Below are 13,487 nucleotides of genomic sequence, written 5' to 3'. Positions count from 1 at the left end.
ATTAATAAATACTTACATTTTTACATTTAATACCTTAACTTTATGGAAAATGCTTTCTTTAAGTTTTTAAAGTTACATTTTATTTACTTACCATATGGGCAGGCATTCTATGAGGCTGGATGATAACTCCCACCATTGTGAGACCTAGGGCCATCAGACTTGACAGCAAGTGCCATTGCCTGAGCCACCTTGCCAGCCTCTTCCCTTCCCCCCCTTCCCTTCCCTTCCCTTCCCTTCCCTTCCCTTCCCTTCCCTCCCCTTCCCTTCCTTTTCTCCCATTTGTCTGTTAGTTGTTGAGAACATAACCAGTTTATAGTCTAGGACTTGGGAGTGAGTAAATCATATCTAAAGTCTCCTCCATTCCTTCATATTCTGAGACGGCAGGCATCAGTCAGTTTTCAGTTCTAGGACAAACTACTGGAGGTACTCCTGTGAAAAGGAAGAAGGGTTTGCTCTAGTTCATAGCTTCAGGCATTTAGTGTCTGGCGTTTGACCCTGCTGTCTTTGCTCCTGTGGTAAGGCAGATCATCATGGCAGAAGGCACGTGGTGGGTGAGGCTGGTAAACAAGGAAAAAGAGAAAGAGTGAGGGCTGAGGTCCCAATATCTGCCTTTCTTAAAACATGTATTCATGTGTGATTAGAGCACATGTGTGGTAGAAAAAGGACTTGTAGGAGTCAGTTTTCTCCCCTCCCATGTGAGATTGGTGAATAGAAGTTAAGTTATCAGGCTTGGCAGCAAGCACCCTTGTCTTCGGAGCTATCTTGCCAGCTCCCAAAAGACTTCTGAAGGCATACCTCCAGTGACCAAGTTTCCTTCCACTAGGCCCCACCTTTGAAAGGTTCTAGCTTTCCTTAATAGTGCCATAGACAGAGGCCCAAGTCTTCAGCACACAGTGTTTTGATGAATGCGTATCTAAATAGCAGAAACTCTATGTTCAAATGCCTTTTTCCCACTGTTGAGGTTTGAACTCAGGGCCTTATGCATGGTAGGAAATGCCCTTGGTTGAACTACAGCACAGCTCTATCCACAAGTTTTGTATGACAGAAAGGCACGCAGTTTCTCCAAGAAGAACTGCGATGAACAGCCTTCAGCTGGGAGCCCACATCGACGATGCTCACAGGCACACCTCGAATCTGTAATAGCACTGCCAGGTAGCTGGAGTGCAAGACAAAATGGAGGCTTGGAAAGATGGGGTTCCACAATCATGATGGCAACCCCAGGACCTAGATCCAGGCCTGTCTTATTTCTAAAACCTGTTTTCCTCTTCCTCCTCCTCCTCTTCTTCCACCTCCTCTTCTTCCTCCTCCTCTCCCCCTCCCCATCTCACTCCTCCTCCTCTTCCTCCCCTTTCCCTCCCCTCCCCTCCTTCCTCTCCTCCTTTCCCCCTCCTCCTCCTTCTCCTCCTCCTCTTCTTCCTCCTCCTCCTTCCCCTCCTCTTCTTCTTCCTTCTCCTCCTCCCTCCCCCCCCTCCTCCCCCTTATCCACTACCACCACCACTGGAATTCCAGTGTGTGCCTAGCATATGCTCTTTTTCTGGAAGCAGAAGAAAACTTCTGCTGAAAACTTGTGGTTGGACGTCTTTAAGGTCAGCTTCCGGTCAAGAGACAGGAGACATCCTGAAGAAGGCAGCACCTATCGCAGGTGGCAAAAGTCCACATTCCAAAGGATTAGAAAGCCCTGCCACCAGGCAAGCTGGGAACTCTGAGGCTCAGCGTTTTTTCCATTCACCACAAGGCGGTTGAGGTCCCCTCCACCCCCATACCCCCACAATTAGATTGCTCAACCCTTTAGAAGCTTTTCCTCCTTGTAAGTCCACTTGAATCTTATCAAAGACTGGGGAGCACACACATGAGTGTTGCAGGACATCACAATAAAAGGACAAGAACTTCAAGTCTCTGCAAGGCTAGGCACTTCCTCTCCCACTGTGGCCAGACAAGGCAGCCCAGCTAGAAGAACATATCCCACACACAGGCAACGGTGCTGGAAAACCCCTGGTCCAATTGTTGGGACCCACATGAAGACAAAGCTGCACAACTGCTACATATGTGGGGGGCCTAGGTCCAGCCCGTGGCCCCCACCCACTCAAAGGAGAAGGAGATGAGGGTAAGGACTGTGGGAAGGGGTAACTGGGAGGAGGATAGCAAGTGGGATGTAAAGTGAATAAGTAAAACATAAAATTAAATTTTAAGGGGCTGGGGATTTAGCTCAGTGGTAGAGCGCTTACCTAGGAAGCGCAAGGCCCTGGGTTCGGTCCCCAGCTCCGAAAAAAAGAACCAAAAAAAAAATTAAATTTTAAAAAAGCTCACACGCACGCATGCACGCACGCACAAAGAAGAGAACGTCAGTCAGATCACAGCAGGAAGGCAGTGGCACAATGCCTCTCGTGCTATAACTGGTTGGTGAGCTCTCAAGCACTTTCATCAGCCTGTACAGTGGAGTGGACCGGAGACTGGGCTGCTGTCTCAGACACTAAATACCACACTGAGCTTTCATTGTGCTAGAGAACAAAGGGCTTCGCATCATTCTGAGACAAGGAAACTGAACAAGAGGCCCATACATTCATGTCGTCCGGTTGTTATTTTCTGAAGTATAACAAGTGTGATTTGTGAACTAAATCTACCTTTCTCTACAAGTCATTCTTCATGACGTTCACGATTTCGATTATTTGAACTTTATTTTTTTAGAGCAGATTCATTTATGTGGTTAAAGATGGACAGAAAGGCAGGGCATGTTGCCTCACACCTATAGTCTTGGCACTTGGGAGGATCAGAGTTCACGGTTATCCTCAACTTCGTCATGGGCTAGAGGCCAGCCTGGGCTACATGAACTTTGTTTAAGAAAACACCCCCACCCCCGTCTGTCTCCGAGAAATACAGTAGGAAAATTCCCTAATTCTTGCCATTGACCTAAGCTTTCTACCTTCAGAGAAACTATGTAGAATATTAACAAAGTCTTTCCAGAGATATTCTCTGCATGTGTGTGTTGACTTTTGCAAGACAGAGTGGCCGACAGCAACAAGCATCTTTATTTGCTCAAGACCAGCTCAAGGGACAGCTGAGCAGTTCTGGTCTGGGTTTGTTCAGCAGGGACTGGATGCTCTAGGATGGCCTGACCAGCTGCCTGTAAGCTGGTTGGAGTAGGGGGTCCTCACATGTCTAGATGCTGGCTCACTGTCAGGTGGAGTGACTGCCACATACTTCCCAGCAAGCGCCCCAGTCTCAGGCGATGGTAGAGGAGCAACCAGCATAAGAGGGGCTGCACTCCAGTGCAGTAACCCCACACCTCTGATTTCATCATCTTTGCTAATGAACCTTTGGTCAAAGCAAATCGCACGGCCGCTCCAGTTTTAAGCAGCAGAGAAACACATTGTACATCTCAATGGAGAGTTGTATGGTCGCACTGCAAAAGGGGGTGAGATGCATACAGGTATGAGAAGGAATTTGTAGAATGGTTCTAGTTTGGGCTGGAGGGAGAGCTCAGCAGTTTAGAGCACTAGCTGCTCTCCCAGAGGACCTGGGTTCGATTCCCAGCATTAACATGGTGGCTCACAACTATTTGTAACTCCAGTTCCAGGAGATCAAATGTTCTTTTCTGGCCTCTGCTGGCGCTGGCACTGTATGCATATGCTGCACATACACATGTGCAGGCTAAACACTCACAAACAAAATAAAATTAAAATAGCTTTTTGTTTATTTATTACTGTTGTATTCTGTGTGCGTGCATGTTGGTGTGTGTGGGCACTTATGTGCTACGGCGCATGTGTGGAAGTCAACTTGTATGGAATCCTCATTTCCCTCCACCTTTACACGGAGCGTAGAGATTGAAACTCCTGGGTTTGCACAGCAGACATGTTTACCTGCTAAGCCATCTTGCCAGCTTCTGTTTCATTTTTTTTTTTTTTTGTTTTGTTTTTTTTTTGAGCTGGGGACCGAACCCAGGGCTTTGCGCTTCCTAGGTAAGCGCTCTACCACTGAGCTAAATCCCCAGCCCCGTTCTGTTTCATTTTTAAATCAACCACAGCAGATGCTTGTGAAGATGACTCTCTCCTCTTTCTTTCCTCTCCTCCCTCTCCCTCTCCTTGTCCCTCTCCCTCCTTCTCCCTCTCCCTACCCTCCCCCCACAGGAAGATGAAGTTGAAGACAATCCTTCAGCTAACAGAACAGGGTTAGAGAGCAGGTGAGGGTCAGAAGAGGGACAGCTCCCTTTCACCTGGATCATGATTGCCCAAACGGAATCATTAGCCAAACCAGAAACACAGGGATTAGAAAGATGACCTGGCAGTTAAGAGCACTGGCTGTTCTTGCAGAAGATTCAGGTTCAGTTCCAAGCACTGACATGGTGGGTCACAATCAACCATAATTTCAGTTCCGAGGGGATCTGGTGACCTCTTCTGACCTCAGTGAACACTAGGCATGCATGTGGGGTGCAGATGTATGTGCAGACAAGATACTTGCATATTTAAAACAAATAAACAATCTTCATAATTCTCTGAGATAAAAAAGCAGCTTCCGGTAGAAGCACCCCGCAGACAGAGAATTTGCATCATCAGTGTGTAGTTCTGGGGATCAAACCTTGGGCCTTCTGCCCGCTGGATAAGTACTGTGTGGCCAAGTGACTCCTCCAGCTCCAGAACCTGAAATTCCATCCGATTCCCTCCCTGGAAGGAGACTCACTTCTCAGCCTCCTTTAACCCTTCTTTCTCCTGGGAGGGAAACCCTCACTGCCAAGGTGACACTGCGATCAGAAAGATCCCCAGCCTCACCTCCTGGCTTCAAATACATTTCTTCTGTTTGTGTGGGCACACATGAATGTGAAGAATGTGTATGTTCCCGTGGATGTGTGCAAGTGTGTGTGCAGGTGTGTATCCACGTATGCGAGACCAGAGCTCAACAGCAGGTGTCTTTCTCCAACACTTTCCCCCTTACTTTTTAATTTAAATTTATCCTGTGTTATTAGCATGTGTGTGCAAGTTTCTGCATGCCACAGAGTGTGTGTGTGGAAGTTAAAGGACACCTCTTGGAGTCAGGGTTGCACAGCAAGGACATTTACTTACTGAACCAGCTCTCGAAACTCTTATTTTCTGAGACAGTGTTTCTCACTGAACCTGGAACTTGAATATTCAAAGATTTATGTAAACTGGCTAGCCAGCTAGGCCAAGGGATCCTCCTCCTGTCTCCACATCCCACCCCAACCCTCCCCCAGCACTGAGATTACACATACATGCTACACCTGGCTTTTAGATAGATACTGGTGTCAAACACAGGACCTCATGCTTATTTGGGAAGCACTTTCCCAAATGAGCCTCTCCCCCCAAGCCCCTACCTTCTCAAAGAACCCAATGGAGTAAGAGGTGTCACCAGATGAGAACCTCATAGCTGACTTATGTCCTTTTATCTCAAAGCTACACAAAGCTTCCTCCCCCTCCACCCCTTCGACAAGGCATCATCTCCTCTGAAGGTCCTGGGATGCTTCCCTAAACCAAGAACCAGGATCTGTAAGCAGCGCTCTGTCTGATCCTCTGTCTGCCTGTGCAGTGGAAAATTTGCTTTTCTGATTTATCCTGAATAAAATCCATGGAATTCAGTCCCATGAGTACAAATGAGTATTTTATTTTGAAACAAACTTTTCAGAGAGGGTCTGAGTCCACCCCCCCCCAACTCACTACTAACAGCAATACAAACTGGGCCCCATTACAGCCTCCAGAACCCCACAAATCTGGGCCTGAGGTTCATGACTCATTCATCGACAATTTCCAGAGATTATTGGGGGAAATTAACAGAGAGGTTCTTGTCCTAGAAATCCAAAGCCCAGGCTGTCTTAGTAAAGGATCCAGGATCTTGGCAATGAGGGGCAGGGAGGAGCTTCACCACCTGCCTGGTAAAGGGAAAGAAGCTGCCTCAGTTCTTGTCTACTCAAGAAAAAAAGTGTGTCCCATGAAGGCTGGGGTTGAAAAGTATACGAGAATCAGAGGTTCTTGGTGGATCCACGGTGTTGTGCAACCTCTGTGTTCCCATGCATCTGGTCACCCCAAAAGGAAACTCAACGATCACCCTCCCCAAACCCCTAGAGAAGTCAAGAGGCAGTGTTTCTTTGTGTTTCAAGGGCTCTGAGACAGAAACCTCTAGTCGGACAGGTTGGTACCCAAGATATCCTTGTCAGTCATCCGTGTGACCCTGGGCTAGGCGCTTACTCTTTTTGTAGTCTCAAATTAAGGTCCTAACTATTTCATATTCAGTTCGGAAATACCTGGGGTGGAGTCTTGCTTAGAAATTAAAGCTCTGTGGGCATGGTGACATACACCTTTAATTCTAGCACTTAGGAGACAGAAGCAGTTGGACCTGAGTTCCATGGCAGCCTGAAGATCTACATAGTGATTTCTAGGCCAGCCAGAGCTGCACACTGAAACCCTGTCTTAAAAGGAAATACATGAATAAATAAATTTATTAAAGCTCAGCCTGGCATTGTGCTGCATGCTCATAATCCTAGTACTCAGGAAGATGAGGCAGGGGGATCATGGATTTGAAGCTAGCTTAGGCACCAAAGCAAGACTCTGTCTCCAAAAAAAATCTGAGAATGGAAATCCAGGAATGGTGGCTCTGGCTTTGGAACTGTAAATGGCTATAGTCCTTTATTCTCTGGGGTCTCCCCTTCTTCCCTCTTTTCTTCATTTCTTTCTTTCGTCTGTTTCCCCTTTCCTTCCTCCTCCCTCTCCTTCCCTTCTTCTTTTTTTGTTGAGACAGGTTCTTCCTATTTCCTGATTTCAAACTCATTATCTTCCTGCTTCTGCCTCCCAAATGCTGTAACCACAGTGTTTGATTTTTCCTGAGCTTCTGGAAGTCTCTGGGAAACATATATATGGTCCTGATGTCTCCCTCCACTAGTCTATAGCAACAGAGAAGCCTTGAAGCACTTGCTCAAGTCTGTTTCAAGACATTAACCACTATTTCTAAAACTACTAACTCACAAACACTTGAAAGTAAGTGAATGAAAGAAATATCACCCATTCAGACCATTCTAGAGATGTGCTGACATCTGACTCTGAGTAACTCAGAGGTTGCAGTTATCGGTCAGTGAGTACCAAAGCCTCCCTGAAGCACTGGGAATAGCTTTTGGGGTTAACAAGAATATTACCTGTTAGGAGCTCTGTAGTGACCACCTCTTAGACTCTTACTCTTATGTGTAAGCACCAGATGGCCAGGGAGAATGAGGGAGAGCCCCTCTCCTTCAAGGGCCAAGTTCATCCCATGGCTATGGATGACATAGAAATTCTAAGATGAAAAAAAGAACCAAAATCTCATCCATCCCTAAAAAAAAAAAATTATTTCCTCAGAAGCTCACGTAGAGAGACAGAGATAGAGCCAGGCATGGAGAGGCCCCCTCTCTAACAGAAATTCTAGGCAGTGTTTTTTTGGTTTTGGTTTTGGTTTTTCCCTCATACAACTGGCACCCACTCGTCATCAGCTCCTTTCTGATCTCCAGAGTTAGTTCCAGGGCTTGGAGGGGTCCAGAGTTGGGGATGACACTGCCCTTTGGAGCTATTCATTCTGTAATTTAAAGAGCCACTTTCTCTCTTACTCTTATGTGTAAGCACCAGATGGCCAGGGAGAATGAGGGACACACTCATTTACCATCCACACAGCTAGTAAAGTGGGGGCCCTTATTCACTCTTCTGTGTAAAGAGCCATCTTAGGGCTGAGCTTCCCTGCCAGGAAATAGCAGAGAGGCCATCCATGAATTTTAACAGGATTCCAAGGAGCCCTAGAGGAAGAAGAGTTCTAAAACTAACACTGTGCCTGCTCAAGCCAAGTCAGCCACACCACTTCCTCTCTGAGACCCGTAGGCCCTGGCAAGCTAAGCAAAGCTGGTGGTCTGAATAGCTCACCACTCTTCTGAGCTGAGGCTCTCCTAGGCCCTAGAGCTACATTCTTGAACTTAACCATCATTTGAGCAATGTGTCCCAGCTCCTCCGGAAACCGGACACCACCCTTGGGTCAGACTTGTTTCATCATGTTGGTTCTGGCTCACTGACCCTTGGACCAGGTGGTATTGCTCTCAGGAGTCTTTTCCTGTGACTCAGCACTGTTCCAGAGGGCCCTGGAGAACGACCAGGCCTGCACCCACCCAGAGGAGCTCCAGGGGTTGCCAAGGCTTTACCATTAGCCTGCTCTCTGGGGATTCTTGAAAGTCTCTCCACTGGGAAACACAGACTCTGTCCTTGGACTCAAGAGGTTCACGGTTGCTGTGGGTCTTTCTAATCCATCTAGATGGGTTGCTGGCTAGTTTTAACTGTCAACTTGGTACAACCTACAGTAACATGGAGAAGGGCTCTTAGTGAAGAGTTATGTAGACAGACCTGTGGGCATTTCTGTGGGTGATTGTCTTGACTGTTAATTTGAGGTGGGAAGACTCACCCAGACTGTGGATAGCACCATTTCATGGGCTGGGTCTTGACCTGTGTAAGAGTGGCAGAACCTGGATGAGAACACATACCAAGTTAGTGATTGACATGGGTGAGCTCAGCCCTCCCTCCTTCCGACCATGGATGTGCTGCTTAAAGTTCAAGTGTTTCATCACGGCAGTGGAAATGAAGCAGCTATAGCTGGTAAGTGAGAAAGCCTACTGTGAGTAATTGAACTTGGGAAACTTAGCAACCACACAGTTGCTGTGGTTCTTGGACTGGAGACCTTAGCTCCTCATTTCCCTGGCTATGGCAGTGGCTCTGAACACTACAAAATGAATAGGCCTGAAGGATGATGTCATCCCCAACTCTGGACCCCTTCCCAAGCCTTAGAACCATCTCTAGCAATCAGAAAAGAGTCAGGAGTCCCGATTTTCACTCATTCAGAAAAATAGCCTAGGATTTCTGCTAGGGAGGGGCCTTTTCCCTGACCATCTCAATCTCTGTCTCTCTCCTTCAGAGGTTTCTAGAAAATGAGGTTTGTTAGAACCGTCCAAGGATGGGTGGGAATGACATTGTTCTCTTTGAGATTTATTTTTACTTTATGTATATGAATGTTTAACTTGCATGTATGTCCATGTGTTATGTACATGCAGTGCTCAAGGAGACTCGGAGAGGGCATCAGATCCACTGGAACTAGAGTTACAGATGGGTTTTAGCTGCCATGGGGGTGTGGGAATTGAACTTGGGTCCTCTACAAAAAACAACTAGTACTCCGAACTACTCACTCCGTTCTTTAGACACTATTTTTGCTGTATCTGTGCTTGGCGTATATGCATGTTTGCGTGTATATGGGTGTATGTGAATACTTGGTCTATGTGTGTGGACATGCTTGTGAATGTCTGAGGCTGGTTTTCGGAGTCTTCCTTGATTGCTCTCCACTTATTCATTGAATCAGGGTCTCTCATTTGAACTAGAGCTGGCTAGGCTAGCAAGGCAGCTTGCTCCTATGGTTACCTGACTATGCCTTCTAAACACTGACTTTACAGGCAGACCACTGTGCCCATTTGTCCTATATGTGGGTGTCAGGGATCCAACCTCTGCTCCTTACCTTGGAGCAGTCTGCACCTTACCCTCTGAGCCATTTTTCTGGACCCTCTTTGTTTTGAGACAGAATCTCATGAACCCCTGACTCTCCTATCCCTAACTCCAAGCACTGGGGTCATAGGCATAAACCACTGTACTGTTTGTGTAATAGTGGAGACTGAACCCAGGACTTTCTGCAAACTATGCAAGCATTCTTCTGTTTTGTGAATAGCTCATTCGGTGAAAAGAGAGGAAGCCACTAAAAAGAAGCCAAACCAGGCCGTCGTCACCCTAAGCTGAGTGAGAAGTCTGGGGCTTTATGACCCGGGTTTGCTAAAAAGGGTCCCTTGGATGCAGAGTGACAGATGCACAGAGAAAGCAATGGTGGCTTCTGCTTTAGGCAGTGGTCCTGACCAGCAGGAAGGGGGTGCAGGGCAGGCAGAGAGGACATTATGGTTAAGGTTTTAGTATTCTAAGGGCATATGTTGTCCAGCAGAGCTGTCCAGGCAACAACAGCTGGAGAGAGCACTTTGCCCAGAAGCTGAGGAGCAAAGAGCCAAACAAGGAAATGGGAGAGTGAGAAGGAAATCTCGGGGACAAGCCCCAGGCAGAGTTCACAGTGAGAGGAAAGAGACAGCCAGGAAAGCACAGATGGGAAGGGAAGGGCAACCTGGGGACAACGGGTCATGGCAGCCAGGGTAAAGGGACAAGGAGGATATGAACGAGAGTTAAAAGCTTCTTAGAGGGCCTGTGAGGTGGGCACTTATCACCAAGCCTGACGACCTGAGTTTGACTCCTGGGATCCATATAGCAGAAAGAGAGAACCAGCTCCTGCGGGTTTTCCTTCTAACATAAACATGTGCGTGTGGCATGACGCATGTGCCATGATGCATGTGGCATGATGCGCACACACATTCGAATAAACAAACAGTGAATGCAATACATTTCTTGGCTTCTTAGAGGCTGTGAACGGATCTACTGGATTTTGCAGTAAAGGACCACTGCAATGCATCCACCTCTCTCTCTCTCTCTCTCTCTCTCTCTCTCTCTCTCTCTCTCTCTCTTTCTCTCTCTGTCTCTCTCTCTCTCTCTCTCTCTCTCTCTCTCTCTCTCTCTCTCCCCCTACATGTGGTGGGGGACGTGGAATCCAAACCTGTACTTTAGTGACCTGAGCCTGACAGGTGGTGAATGCAGATGTAGTGAGCTGAGGACACAGAGGGAAACCTTTGCAATATTTGACTCTAACATGAACTCTGTGCATGAACTTGGGGCAGAGGCCTAAGAATTTCTCATTTTATTCTATCTGACTAGTTCTGTGTCAACTTCACAGGCTAGAGTTATCTGAAGGGAGAGAACCTAAACTGAGAAAATGCCTCCGTACATCCCGTGGTAGGACAGTCTCTTAATTAATGATTGATGTCAGAGGGTCCAGCCCATGGTGGGTGGTGGCATCCCTGGGTTGGTGGTCTTGGCTGAGCAAGCCATGGGGAGCAAGTCCATAAGCCTTACTCCTCCGTGGCCTCTGCATCAGCTCCTGCCTCCAGATCCTACCCTGTTTGAGATCCTCTCCAACTTCCTTCAATGGGAAGCGTAAGCCAAATAAACCCTTTCCTCCTCAAGTTTCTTTGGTCATGATGTTTCATCACTGTGGGAGGAACCCTAAGACGTGCTCCATAATAGAGTGACTTCTACAAACAGCCCTTGGGCCTTTGTCCTGTCACTTCCTGAGAATGACTTCCTAGAAGCAAAATAAGTGGATCCAATACTCCACTTACTTTAGATTAATTGATCTCTTATCAAATCCCCGTCTTTGACAAGTTTAGACAACTGGTTAGTGCTAATGGCATCCTTGCAGACTTTGAATATTATTCTTTTGTGTGTGCATGTGTATATGTATTTATGATATATGTGCACGTATGTGTGTTTATCAATGTGAATGCAGATATGTGAATGCCATGACGCACATGTACAGGTCAGAGGACAGCCTCTGGTGTCAGTTCCTCATCCTTATTTTAGACAGGGTTCCTCTTTTGCTGCTGGGGCATTGCACTAGCTGGCTGGCGAGCTTCTGGGGAGTCTCTTGTACCTGTTTCTCATCTAGGATTACAGACATAAGCAATCTGGACATTTGAACTCAGTTCCTTACACTTGCACAGTCAGTGCTTCCCTCCCTGAGCCGACTCCTCATTCTAAATATTATCCATTTCTGAGATGATGGTCAGGGTGAATGACCAAACACATTTCTCACTGATGCTTTATGGCTCTCTACCCTTACCCGTGAAGGACACATTCTATGCCACTGGATGCCTAAAGCCATAGATGGTACCAGATACCACATAGGCCTTGTTTCTTCTACATAGGCATCTTGACAAAGCCTCATTATGCATGGGGCACAGTCAGAGCTTGAACAATAGCTGGTGATAGTAGAGTAGGGGGCTAGAGAGATGGCTCAGTCAGTTAAAAGTGCTTGGTGCTCTCTCAGAGGCAGCAGGCTAATGTTAATATAGCCACAGAACCAAGTGAGCATGTACTCATGGTCTCTAGTCTCTGATGGTGGCTGTGATGAGGGTCACTCGAGTGACGAAATCTTCAGAGGTGAGCGACAGTGACAGAGCATCAGGTCACTTTGTTAGGGTCACTTGAAGAGTGAAGAGTTGGTGTGATAATCACATGGCTACCACGTGACCAGAAGGTGTGAATACAGCATGGGCAGGACGGACAGTGGGGTGACTCACATTGTGGGTGAGACTGAACGGGCCAGACGTGAAACGTCACTGGGACACTCAACACTTAAAACACGGAACTTGTTTATTTCTAGAATTTCGTATTTCCATCTCATAGTCTCAGACTGTGCTTGGCCAAGGTCTAAGACTGTGGAAGGATACGCTTGGCCGTGGCCACCGCTCTGCAGGGCTTTGCTTACGGCCTGTGACAGAGGGTGAGTTTGCACATGGCTCACTCCATCTAGTTTTTGAATCATCTGGTCAGATCCCTTCAGCTTTCTGCTGAGACGAGAGTCTCCTTTCATAGGTGCTCTGTACTAAATATAAATGTAACACCTTTTATCTTCTGGCTGTTTGTCACTGAGCTTCCTTGACGATATTTTTCTTTTAGTAAATTTATTACTATTGTGTATTCACGGTGGGGCACATGCCACAATGTACCTGTGAAAGTCAGAGGACGACTTCGAGGAGTTGGTTCTCTCTTTCCACTTTCAAGTGGGTGCCAGAAATCAAATTCAGATCACCAGGCTTGCAAGGCAAATTCCTTTAGCCACGGAGCCATCTTGCCAGCTCTGCTTACAACATTTTCCAAGCTAGGTTGATCTCTCTTTGATTCTCTGCCTCTCTCCTTTCTGAGGCAGGCCTCAGTATGAAGTTTAGGCCTCAGACACTCAATCCTCCTGACCGTGTTGCAATTAACACTTAGTGTAGTGTGCTTACGAGTTAGTGAAATGGGAACCCCATCCAACAGGAAGCTGGGAGGATACGGACAGAACCCCCAAGAACCGAAAGTAATGAGTGTTGTGTTAATGTGCCCACTGTCGGGAGTCACCAAGGGTGCAGCACACGGCCCTGAGTGACAAGAGTGTGCCACTATTCCTCATTCCGATTTCCCCTCCCTTCTCTTAATTCACATTTCTCTTCTTTTGAAGCCTAATCCGAATCCACAGTTTTTTACAGACTAAAGAAACATTACTTTGTTCTCTTTCCCTTGGCGACTATGAACACCTTCTAGGGTGAGTAGACAGACTCTCAGTGTTCTTCCTGGCTTTGGTTGGATAACCTCTATAGACACACCAGACAAACATGGGGCAATCAGCCATCAGGGTGAGGTCCCAGCACTGAACCATTTCTAATCCTTTCAGGAACTTTTCAGAAGTTCTAAAATTGTTCTTAGCCAGCCCCCAAGAAAGGGCTACCTCTCTGTGATCCCCTCACCTCGACTTCCACCTATATTGTTTAGCTACTCTGTGTGTGTGTGTGTGTGTGTGTGTGTGTG

The sequence above is a fragment of the Rattus norvegicus genome, chromosome 1 (genome assembly GCF_021556685.1).
Source record: "Rattus norvegicus strain SHRSP/BbbUtx chromosome 1, alternate assembly SHRSP_T2T, whole genome shotgun sequence".
Lineage (NCBI taxonomy): Eukaryota > Metazoa > Chordata > Mammalia > Rodentia > Muridae > Rattus > Rattus norvegicus.
This window is presented reverse-complemented; position numbering follows the sequence as displayed.